Source organism: Phyllobates terribilis, unplaced genomic scaffold, assembly GCF_046119375.1.
Source record: "Phyllobates terribilis strain yellow unplaced genomic scaffold, ASM4611937v1 Scaffold_81__1_contigs__length_6697587, whole genome shotgun sequence".
NCBI classification, from domain to species: Eukaryota; Metazoa; Chordata; class Amphibia; order Anura; family Dendrobatidae; genus Phyllobates; species Phyllobates terribilis.
Genome location: NW_027362841.1, coordinates 2,539,702 through 2,552,239, shown reverse-complemented (window position 1 = coordinate 2,552,239; position 12,538 = coordinate 2,539,702). Strand labels below are relative to the sequence as shown.

At 42.8% G+C, this 12,538-nt stretch overlaps 1 non-coding gene across 1 annotated transcript; it reads left to right on the top strand.

Moving 5' to 3' along the window:
* The first annotated feature begins 6,320 nt into the window (after positions 1 to 6,320).
* On the top strand, positions 6,321 to 6,392 carry TRNAA-UGC (transfer RNA alanine (anticodon UGC)). The gene has a single exon. It is a non-coding gene; the product is annotated as a tRNA-Ala (tRNA).
* Positions 6,393 to 12,538: the final 6,146 nt, after the last annotated feature.

Below are 12,538 nucleotides of genomic sequence, written 5' to 3'. Positions count from 1 at the left end.
GTAAAGTTGATGTACCCAAAAAGAATTTTACGGCTGCAAGTCCGTCCACGTGTCTAATGTTGGTGTACAATGACTCAACATCCGCAGCCACCAGTACAGTGTCATTCTCAATATGTAAACAATCCACTCTCCTCAATAGTTCACCTGTATCTTTCAAAAAGGATGGCAGACTCTCCACCAGCGGCTGCAGATGTGAGTCAATCCACCTACCAACATTCTCCAAGAAGTTCCCCTCTCCTGAAATAATAGGGCGACCTGGGGGGGCAACAGCATCTTTATGAATTTTCGGTAGTAGATACAATGTAGAGATTGTTGGCTCAGATACAATCAGAGCGGCAGCCAATTCCTTCGTAATAGTACCCTCATCTACTGCCCTGTAGACAATAGATTTAAGTTCCGTCATATATGATGTTAAGGGATTGTATGTAAGTTTTTTATAGCATAATTTGTTATTTAGCTGACGATATGCCTCTTTCTCATACATTGACTTTGGCCAGATAACAATATTGCCCCCCTTATCCGCCGGTTTTATCAATATGTCAGGTATTTTCTGTAATGCACTAAGTCTTACACGTTCGTCTCTTGTCAAATTGTCGCGGCGGGCCCCAAAACGGGACAAAGCCCTGAGTTCCCCCGAGACAATCCGAACAAAGAGATCCACGTTGGCACAGGTCGCCATGGGGGGGAACTTCCTGGAGCGGGGACGTATAGACTCAGGGATCTTACCTCCTATAGGAGTATTATGTTCAGAAGATAATTCCTCCAATGTCCTCAGCGCTGCCTGTTCCTCCTCTGTTGGGAAAAGATCATTGAGACCACCATCAAAGAAGTGTTTCTTAAAGATCAAAGATCGAGCAAAAATATGCAAGTCTTTTATTGTGGAAAATATATCAAATTGTGCAACCGGTGCAAAAGATAGCCCCCTACTCAATAAGGAGTGATCCGACTGAGTCAGTATATAATTACTGAGGTTAATTACCTTAGTATTATTCCTCTTATAATCAGGAGATTTAGAGTCATGACGTTTGTATGGATGGAAGCTGACATCCCGCAGCCTTTTATTGGAGGTCCCGGACCTTGTCAGCATAGATGAAGAGGAAGTCTCAGAACACCCACTTATCGATGTAGCGGAAGAATTCGAAAATTTCCGCAGAGAGTTAGGTATCTGCACTCCAGTCTTACGCCAAAAATATATCTTCTTCTGGTGGTAGTCCTTCAGATCTCTATTAAATTTAGATATCTGTAAATCATGTATCTTTTTAACTGTAGAATCTAGGATTTTGTCAATCTGAGAATCAAAGTTGGCAATCTTCTCAGATGGATAGCAGGATCTAATATCAGCCTGGGCCATATCAATTTGTCCATCTAATTCCGAGATGGATCTAGCGTTTAAGTCTATTAGGAGCTGCAAGAGGGACATGGAGCATTTAGTGCATGTCTCCTCCCATTTATTAATAAAAAGTTCATCATCCACCGGAAATGTGGGAGTAACCCGGATCCGCAGTCCTCTTGGGATCATCTGTCGACCAATATATTTTCCCAAGAATGCCCTATTCCACCACAGTTTAGTTCTTTTGATTAGTAGATTTTGAATCATTATAGATTTATCTTCCCATCCCCGATCATCTGCCTCCTGCACAACCGTCACATCACCCCCAAATGCTTGCTCAAATTGGGACAGCCAGGACTTTTCCTATTTAGCCTATTATATGTCCACATCCTAGTAGTCCTGGATATGAAAATACTTATTGAGCATAATATTGATGACTCCCATATGGGACATAAACTACTGCTACGTCCATGAACTGTATGTATTATCTAACGTTTGCTGTGTTCTGCACAGGTGCTCTTTGTTCTGGTATTATGGATTACAGGGCTAAGGAAAAGTCCTGGCTGTCCCAATTTGAGCAAGCATTTGGGGGTGATGCGGATCCGGGTTACTCCCACATTTCCGGTGGATGATGAACTTTTTATTAATAAATGGGAGGAGACATGCACTAAATGCTCCATGTCCCTCTTGCAGCTCCTAATAGACTTAAACGCTAGATCCATCTCGGAATTAGATGGACAAATTGATATGGCCCAGGCTGATATTAGATCCTGCTATCCATCTGAGAAGATTGCCAACTTTGATTCTCAGATTGACAAAATCCTAGATTCTACAGTTAAAAAGATACATGATTTACAGATATCTAAATTTAATAGAGATCTGAAGGACTACCACCAGAAGAAGATATATTTTTGGCGTAAGACTGGAGTGCAGATACCTAACTCTCTGCGGAAATTTTCGAATTCTTCCGCTACATCGATAAGTGGGTGTTCTGAGACTTCCTCTTCATCTATGCTGACAAGGTCCGGGACCTCCAATAAAAGGCTGCGGGATGTCAGCTTCCATCCATACAAACGTCATGACTCTAAATCTCCTGATTATAAGAGGAATAATACTAAGGTAATTAACCTCAGTAATTATATACTGACTCAGTCGGATCACTCCTTATTGAGTAGGGGGCTATCTTTTGCACCGGTTGCACAATTTGATATATTTTCCACAATAAAAGACTTGCATATTTTTGCTCGATCTTTGATCTTTAAGAAACACTTCTTTGATGGTGGTCTCAATGATCTTTTCCCAACAGAGGAGGAACAGGCAGCGCTGAGGACATTGGAGGAATTATCTTCTGAACATAATACTCCTATAGGAGGTAAGATCCCTGAGTCTATACGTCCCCGCTCCAGGAAGTTCCCCCCCATGGCGACCTGTGCCAACGTGGATCTCTTTGTTCGGATTGTCTCGGGGGAACTCAGGGCTTTGTCCCGTTTTGGGGCCCGCCGCGACAATTTGACAAGAGACGAACGTGTAAGACTTAGTGCATTACAGAAAATACCTGACATATTGATAAAACCGGCGGATAAGGGGGGCAATATTGTTATCTGGCCAAAGTCAATGTATGAGAAAGAGGCATATCGTCAGCTAAATAACAAATTATGCTATAAAAAACTTACATACAATCCCTTAACATCATATATGACGGAACTTAAATCTATTGTCTACAGGGCAGTAGATGAGGGTACTATTACGAAGGAATTGGCTGCCGCTCTGATTGTATCTGAGCCAACAATCTCTACATTGTATCTACTACCGAAAATTCATAAAGATGCTGTTGCCCCCCCAGGTCGCCCTATTATTTCAGGAGAGGGGAACTTCTTGGAGAATGTTGGTAGGTGGATTGACTCACATCTGCAGCCGCTGGTGGAGAGTCTGCCATCCTTTTTGAAAGATACAGGTGAACTATTGAGGAGAGTGGATTGTTTACATATTGAGAATGACACTGTACTGGTGGCTGCGGATGTTGAGTCATTGTACACCAACATTAGACACGTGGACGGACTTGCAGCCGTAAAATTCTTTTTGGGTACATCAACTTTACCAAGCCCACTTAGGGATCTTATCCTCGAACTCCTTCAATTTGCCCTTCATCATAACTTTTTTGTTTTTAAGGGGTCCTTTTTCCTGCAGCTCCAGGGGACAGCCATGGGCGCGGCCTTTGCTCCGGCCTACGCCTGCCTGTTCCTGGGGCTGTGGGAAAGGGACCTCAGCCTGTCAGATCTTGGTGAATCGATGGGCGGCGTCCTTCTTTGGACGCGGTACATCGATGATGTCCTTCTGATCTGGCAGGGGAATATAGCTTCATTGGATGCATTCATGAAACACTTAAATGAGAATAACCGTAATATTCACTTAACATATCAATTTGATTACCATCAGATTGAATTCCTTGATGTGTCCTTAAAGAGAGATGATAATAACTGCATACAAACTTCTGTATACCGTAAACCCACATCTACTAATATGCTATTGCATGCCTCTTCCTCACACCCTGGACATGTTATTCGGTCGGTACCCGTGGGTCAGTTTCTCCGCATTCGGAGGATCTGCTCCACGGATGATGACTTCGAGAGACAGGCGTTGGAGTTGAGTGATAGGTTTTTCGCTCGAGGATACAGCCGACGTATGATTAAAAGGGCGTATAATAGGGCCAAGCACACTTCCCGAAATAGTTTACTATATGATAACAAAAATAGGAGATGCAACTCCGGGCAAGTTAGATTTGTCACGAGTTTTAACTCCCAATTCCCTTGTCTTAGAGGAATACTATCTAAATCATGGCATATCTTGAAGGCTGATCCGATTATCTCGAGGTTTATCTCGGACAAACCATCAATCACCACTAGACGGTCTAGGAATCTTCGTGATTATCTAGTACGGTCACATTATGAGGGCTCTGGGGGTGGCACATTTTTGGACGGACAGCCCGGGAGATCTGGGTGTGCTCCGTGTGGTCGGTGTGTGGCATGCCCAAATGTTGAACGTTGCGATACGTTCTTGGGATCAGATGGGTCCAAAATCTACAAGATCAAAAAATTTATCACATGTACCACCAAATATGTGATATATTCGGCTACATGCCCATGTGGATTACTATATGTAGGGATGACTACCCGGCAATTCAAGATTCGGGTTCGCGAACATGTGTTGGGGATCATTGCTGCTGCCGACCACACGGATGTATCCACCCTTAAGACTATACCGCGCCATTTCAAAATCTACCACAATTGTGATGCCTCGGTTTTTAGGATTAGGGGGATTGATTCAATTATACCCAATATACGAGGGGGAAAAATCGGACAGAAGTTGGCCCAACTTGAGTCCCGTTGGATCTGGACCTTGAATACCCTCCACCCAGTAGGACTGAATGAAAATATTAGCTATGCACCTTTTCTCTGATCATCTGCCTTCTGCACCTGCTTATCACATTACTTTGTTATATGTGACCATGATTATACCGTCCTAACAGGTTCTATGGATATTCTTTGTTTATTATTATTCTTTTATATGGTTTTAATCTATGTTTTTTGTGTTGTCTAGGATCTTGCTTTGTTTTTGTATGCTTTTTCACACTATGAATTGGGACAGTCTTAGTGGATCGAATTAACTACACAATACAGAGCGTGAAAACCTACGGCTATGAGATGCTAACCGCTCACTTGGGATAATGCCGTCTATTTTGTTGTCTTAATATATCAATTAGTCATGTATTTTATTTTATGACATAAAATATGGATCCTGCATGATCTTTATATAGATGTATATCTGTGGTATGTGATACTTTGTAATCTGTGGATGATATATGGCCATCACTAAGGAAAATATATATATAAATTGATGTAGATCTATTAGGTTGATGTTCTCCCTCTATGCTATAATTGGTAATACTATTTTGTGTTCCAACTCCTTGGGGCCACTACAGTGACTTTATGCTACCATACCATACCATGTATATCCTTTTATGGTCATGCTGTGGATGTGCGGTCTAATGTAATTTATATGTTCTGATAGATACTTGTTTTCATATTGTCCCAAATCATAGCATATATATGTGTTGTTTTATTCCTGTATATATTCTGTGAACTGACCTTGCACGCATGCGCACTATGGACTCTAGACGCTGACCGGCTCTCCGCGTCTCTGGTGCCTTCCGGCGTCGGGTCACGTGTGGCCTGCCGCCGTTTGTCATGTGACGCGGACGCCGTTTGGCGTCGCGATCTCCATGGTGACGCATGCGTCACTTCCGGTCACTTCCGGTTTTCGGCACTGCGGTATGCCGATATAAAGTGGATCCTCCACACATGTCTTCAAGCCCCCTGACGAAGGGACATCCGAAACGCGCGTCGGGGCTCCTGCTCCACGTGTGTAGCCTGTCCTCTGCCCCTGTGCCCTGACTGTCTGCTCACAGATCTCCCCTTGCTTTCCATTGGTATGTATAGTGGGGCTTCTATGGCTGTATATGAGATTACTACATGAATAATACTATTGTTATGTCTAAGGGCACATGATTACTTTCTAATAGACACCTACTGATTGTACTTTTGAATATGGGGCTGTGATAGTGACTATCTATTTTGCAATTTTGTAACTATACAATGATATATTTAACACGTGGATTGTGGTTTTTGTCCATGGTATTTGTATTTTACCCCTTTTTGCTACTATGTGTTTAATAAATTTTTGATACATTTATATATCTATGGCTTTTTGATCGTTTATTTTTCTCCTTGTTTCTAACATATGTTTTGCTTACGATTTAGCCTATTATAATGTCCACATCCTAGTAGTCCTGGATATGAAAATACTTATTGAGCATAATATTGATGACTCCCATATGGGACATAAACTACTGCTACGTCCATGAACTGTATGTATTTTCAAATAAGTGTGAACATACCCTTAGGGTTTTGCATATGAGCATAACACACATGCAGGGGATGTAGCTCAGTGGTAGAGCGCATGCTTTGCATGTATGAGGCCGCGGGTTTAATCCCCAACATCTCCATTGTCATGTATTCCACAGAGATCACTCTATATCTCACCATGCTGTCACTGTGTCAGGATTTCATCAGGGATTCCAACATATGGAATATATGTTAATGCCCTCTGTACAGTCGCTGCCACCTTCACAATAGCCCAATTATTAATATTACTCGCTGCCACCACCGGCTGAGTTTGAAATATAGTACAAGGCCTTGCCTGGCCAAACGCCTGCATTCTGGTAGTGTATGGCTTCTGGGAAGGGAACGATTACAGGACAAAAGAAACAGAACGATTAGATTTTATATTTAATCCAAATGGGAGGCAGTGTTTAGGAAAACTATACAAAAATGTTTACAAAAGGAGACAATTCAATACATTAATAGTTACACCAAATAATAAGGATTAAAGAAGAGACTTACTATAAGATCGCTGAGACGATTCAATATAGGTGGATTTGATTTGAACGTTATCGAATATGACCCATTGCTTATAGTATCTATACCCCCCAGCCAACTATTTTATGCTGAAGGGAGAGACCCCCCTGGGATGACGTCACAGGGACTGGGCTCTAGCCTGCACATTTTATTAAAAACTTCTGGGATAACTCATCGCTCGTTGATCCCAGAATCCCAAAAGTGATACCATATTTCTATTATGATTTTACCTTCATTTAAGGACCACACACTGCATAGTTGCGACCTGCTATCCTAGTGCTTTAGTGCTACAGCTCCATGGAGGGGTTTGATAAAATATGCATAGCGTTATGTGATATTTCAGTTTTTCTTTTTTAATAATTTTGCAAAAATTTCTACATTTCAGTTTTTTTTCAGTCAAGATGGGGTGCAGAGTGTACTTTAATGAGGAAAAAATGAACTTTTTAGAGTTTACCAAATGGCTGCAATGAAACAAAGAGTGAAACATTTAAAGGGGTCTGAATACTTTCCGTATCCAATGTATTGCTCCATACAGTATGGGCCCCATATAATGCTCCATACAGTATGGCCCCATATAATGCTCAATATAGTATGGGCCCCATATAATGCTCCATACAGTATGGCCCCATATAATGCTCAATATAGTATGGCCCCATATAATGCTCCATACAGTATGGCCCCATGTAATGCTCCATACAGAAAAAAAATAATAATCAAATACTTCCCTCTCCTTGTTCCCCGCTGGCCGCAGGTCCTGTCTCCACAGCGTGTTCCGGCTCTCTGCACTGTGACTGCCCAGCACAGAGGGGGCGCTGTAGTGATCGCGCCCTCTTCCCTGAGATGTCACAGAGTCGGAAGACACCGGAGCTGCGGAGGAACGTGGAGAGATGAGTATCGCGAGCAGTTTAAAGCAATGTGGGACGCGGTGCCAGAGCCCATGCTGTACTGCTCTGCCAGCTATATAGTGGCCGATTCCGGGTACTGCACACCTGACCCTATTCATATGATCTGCAGTACCCCGCTGTAGCCACTATGCAGTTGTTGGCGCTGTGCTGTTCCAGTCTGCAAATAATCACATCCAACCGGCACCAAGAACAGCTGATCACGCGTGCCGGGGGTCGCGTCCCCATTAATCTAATATTGGTCGCCTATCCTAAGGGTAAGTCATCAATATAAAAGAGCTGGACATCCCCTTTATCTGTTGCCACTACCCCTATACCAACTAATGGTAAATCCCTCCCTCACTTATCATTATGTGCTGCTAATGTTACGTAACAACATTCTATATAGTGAAGTCACAACCAGACATAGAGATGGGAAATATTATTTATTTTTAGGAACATTTGGACAAATAATGGAATATATGAGGATATCACAGTCTGGGGCTGCAGCTGTTATCAGCATCTCTGCACATGATGAAATCAGGGTCTCTATGAAGCAGATGAGGGATCTGTGGATCATTATGGAAATGATCTGTAACTTCTGCAGATTTCTGTAAAGAGAAGACACCAAATTATTACATCTCATCAATAGATTCCCAGTAAAAAGTTAATAATCAGCTGGAAAATATAAAAAAGCAAATTCTAATATCTACTTACATGAAGGACAAGTCATTCTGATCTAATTCCTCAATGTTCTCCAGACTTGGATCATCCTTCTATGAAAAGGAGAAAAGAACAATTACTTATATGTCACATGTGATATAGATATCATGGGGCAGCGGGAATGAGAGGTGACTTACCATCGGGTGTTTTTGGGGTGTTCATGGCCCTTCATGCTTGGTAAGATGTTGACCAAAGCTGATGGTAAACTAAAGAGAGATCAGAACAGCAGGAAGTTACAGGTGATATTTTTTACAGTCTTGTAATGAATGTAGTGTTAATGTATGCATTGCTCCCTTACCTGGGCTGGGGTCAGTATGTTCTCCACCACTGTCTGCACCATGAACATGGTGCTTCAATGGAAGCAGTGGTTACGGCACAGGGGGCACAGAGGTTTGGAGCGGAGCCATCTAGTAATACATCCCTGATGGAAGGTGTGGTCACATGGAAGGACCGTGACCTGCTCTCCGATCTCATATTCGGTCATACAGATGATACATGACTCGGCCTCCTCCTGTGCGGTTAAATCCCTTGTTGGGAGATTTGCAATTAGCAGTGCTCTCCTGTGAACCCAATGCTGCCGCCTCTGCCGCACAGGTAGATTTTGTGCAGGTGGCTCCACAGCATTGCTGTCGCTCTGACGTCCATCACTGGTAGAAGGTCTTTCCTCGTCTCTTGGAGGAGACCGTCCATCACTGGTAGAAGGTCTCTCCTGCACAGGTAGGTTTTGTGCAGGTGGCTCCACCTGTGGCAGTGGTGGTGTCATCACACCCACTTCCTCCAGTTGAATGGGTGGGAGGGGACGGCCGCCATCCCTGCTGCTCTCTCCGGAGGGCTCTGCAGGGGCTGGTCTTAGAGGAGAGCGGCTTCTATCCCTGCTCTCTTCCTGTCCTCTACGCCGTGGAGGATCTCTGGCCCGTCTCCCTCTCCTCTCAGTGACAGCATTGCTGTCTCTCTGACGTCCATCACTGGTAGAAGGTCTTTCCTGATCTCTTGGAGAAGACCTCCTTCCATCACTGGTAGAAGGTCTTTCCTGATCTCTTGGAGGAGACCTCCTCCGTCCATGGACAATTATGGCCTGACCTATAAACAAATAAGAATTTATCTGAATTATTTCCAATTTTAGTAAACACTTTTGGGCTATAGTGATGGGTCCTTCTACTGCTGTGGTGTTTAGGGAGAGGGGAACCCTAGAAAGAATTGACTTTATTTTGGCCTTAGTTAACCTGCACTGTCTGTCCTGAAATGTGTCCCCTCATACCCCAGGGATATCTCCTCCCAGGAAAGCCCTATAGTGTGGGAATATTGTGGATCTCCCCCAAATATTTCACTTACCTTGATTTTCTGGTCGGCGCAGCCATGCCTCATTGTCAGCAATCAGCTGGCGCAGCTCCCGGGCGCTCATGACTTAGGTACCTGGAGCTGGCTGATAGAATATTGGAGAACTAAGCTCTCCGGTGGCACCGGTGTTATTGTGCTCTGATCAAAGATCAAGAAGAATAAATGGAAGTAATCACCAGATGTGTAACACAAACTAGTTTGCTCTTCCACAACCAAAGTGAAGTCTCAGCAAAAGCATCAACTCAAGAAATGGCGCTGAGGTCACAGTGCTCAGAGATTATATACCCTCAGGACATTCCATGATGTCATTATGACATCATAACTGAGTGACCCCCTAATCCTGAGCATTGTGACATCAGAGCAGCCAGGCCGCCATGTTTGCTGCCAACTGGTGAATGAGGCAGAGAATGTGGAATAGAAATATCCCATCTGATTAATAGAATATAAATGTATATAAATCTGTGTTGGAAAAGATAGAAAAATCAGTTTTCTCCATGTTTGTAAATAGTCGTTTTTTCGCTTTGGTAGATATTATATACATGTTATATATGGTATAAATTATCTTCTGCTGTAAATGATAATAATGGAATGTTATTCTTTATCATTTATAGTTGTGGGTGATACATTATTGCTAAACAATAAACAACTCACCGACCTGTCAGGGAAATGATCAGGTTATATAAATGAGTGAAAATAGAATAAATAATAATAGAAGGTAAAGTATACAAATGCCTCTAAAAAAAAAAGTCATCAGTTTTTTTTACTTTTCTGTACCACCAGGGCCGTCCTACATGACATACATGGATTTTACCTGGGTGTCTCGTGCCCCTATAATAATGTGTCCATATCACTCAGTTACCCCAAATCCACAAAACTATCTATTAGAACAGGACCTGGACTGGTAATCTTCCTACCTGGCAGATTCCCTGTGGACGCCTCGGGTGGGCTGGTCAGTGGATCACCAGCAAGGTGCAGATTTAGCCCTCCTAAAGTATAACAATAGTACAGTGGTGGCCAAAAGTATTGGCACCCCTGCAATTCTGTCGGATGATACTCAGTTTCTTCCTGAAAATGATTGCAATCACAAACTCTTTGGTATTATTATCTTCATTTAATTTGTCTTCAATGAAAAAAAACAAAAAGAATTGTCCTAAAGCTAAATTGGATATAATTCCACACCAAACCTAGAAAAGGGGGTGGACAAAAGTATTGGCACTGTTTGAAAAATCATGTGATGCTTCTCTAATTCATGTAATTAACAGCACCTGTAACTTACCTGTGGCACCTAACAGGTGTTGGCAATAACTAAATCACACTTGCAGCCAGTTAACATGGATTAAAGTTGACTCAACCTCTGTCCTGTGTCCTTGTGTGTACCATATTGAGCATGGCGAAAAGAAAGAAGACCAAAGAACTGTCTGAGGACTTGAGAAACCAAATTGTGAGGAAGCATGAGCAATCTCAAGGCTACAAGTCCATCTCCAAAGACCTGAATGTTCCTGTGTCTTCCGTGCGCAGTGTCATCAAGAAGTTTAAAGCCCATGGCACTGTGGCTAACCTCCCTAGATGTGGACGGAAAAGAAAAATTGACGAGAGATTTCAACGCAAGATTGTGCGGATGGTGGATAAAGAACCTCTACTAACATCCAAACAAGTTCAAGCTTCCCTGCAGTCCAAGGGTACAACAGTGTCAACCCGTACTATCCGTCGGCGTCTGAATGAAAAGGGACTGTATGGTAGGATACCCAGGAAGACCCCACTTCTTACCCCGAGACATAAAAAAGCCAGGCTGGAGTTTGCCAAAACTTACCTGAGAAAGCCTAAAACGTTTTGGAAGAATGTTCTCTGGTCAGATGAGACAAAAGTCGAGCTTTTTGGGAAAAAGCATCAACATAGAGTGTACAGGAAAAAAAAGAGGCATTCAAAGAAAAGAACACGGTCCCTACAGTCAAACATGGTGGAGGTTCCCTGATGTTTTGGGGTTGCTTTGCTGCCTTTGGCACTGGACTGCTTGACCGTGTGCATGGCATAATGAAGTCTGAAGACTACCAACAAATTTTGCAGCATAATGTAGGGCCCAGTGTGAGAAAGCTGGGTCTCCCTCAGAGGTCATGGGTCTTCCAGCAGGACAATGACCCAAAACACACTTCCAAAAGCGCTATAAAATGGTTTGAGAGAAAGCACTGGAGACTTCTAAGGTGGCCAGCAATGAGTCCAGACCTGAATCCCATAGAACACCTGTTGAGAGATCTCAAAATGGCAGTTTGGAGAAGGCACCCTTCAAATATCAGGGACCTGGAGCAGTTTGCCAAAGAAGAATGGTCTACAATTCCAGCAGAGCATTGTAAGAAACTCCTTGATGGTTACCGGAAGCGGTTGTTCGCAGTTATTTTGGCTAAAGGTTGTGCAACCAAGTATTAGGCTGAGGGTGCCAATACTTTTGTCCGGCCCATTTTTGGAGTTTTGTGTGAAATGATCAATGATTTGATTTTTGCTTCATTCTCTTTTGTGTTTTTTCCTTGCAAGCAAATTAAATGAAGATAATAAGACCAAAGAATTTGTGATTGCAATCATTTTCAGGAAGAAACTGAGTATTATCTGACAGAATTGCAGGGGTGCCAATACTTTTGGCCACCACTGTAACTATAACAATAGTATGTTTGCATACTATAGCGCTACAGAGTGCTACTTTATTTGTTGGTTATATATGGAGATGGCTACTCTTAGTAAGCACCTGTACACACCGGTTTTCTGTTTTGAAAGTGACGGTCAGTCTTTTGATATTTGTATAC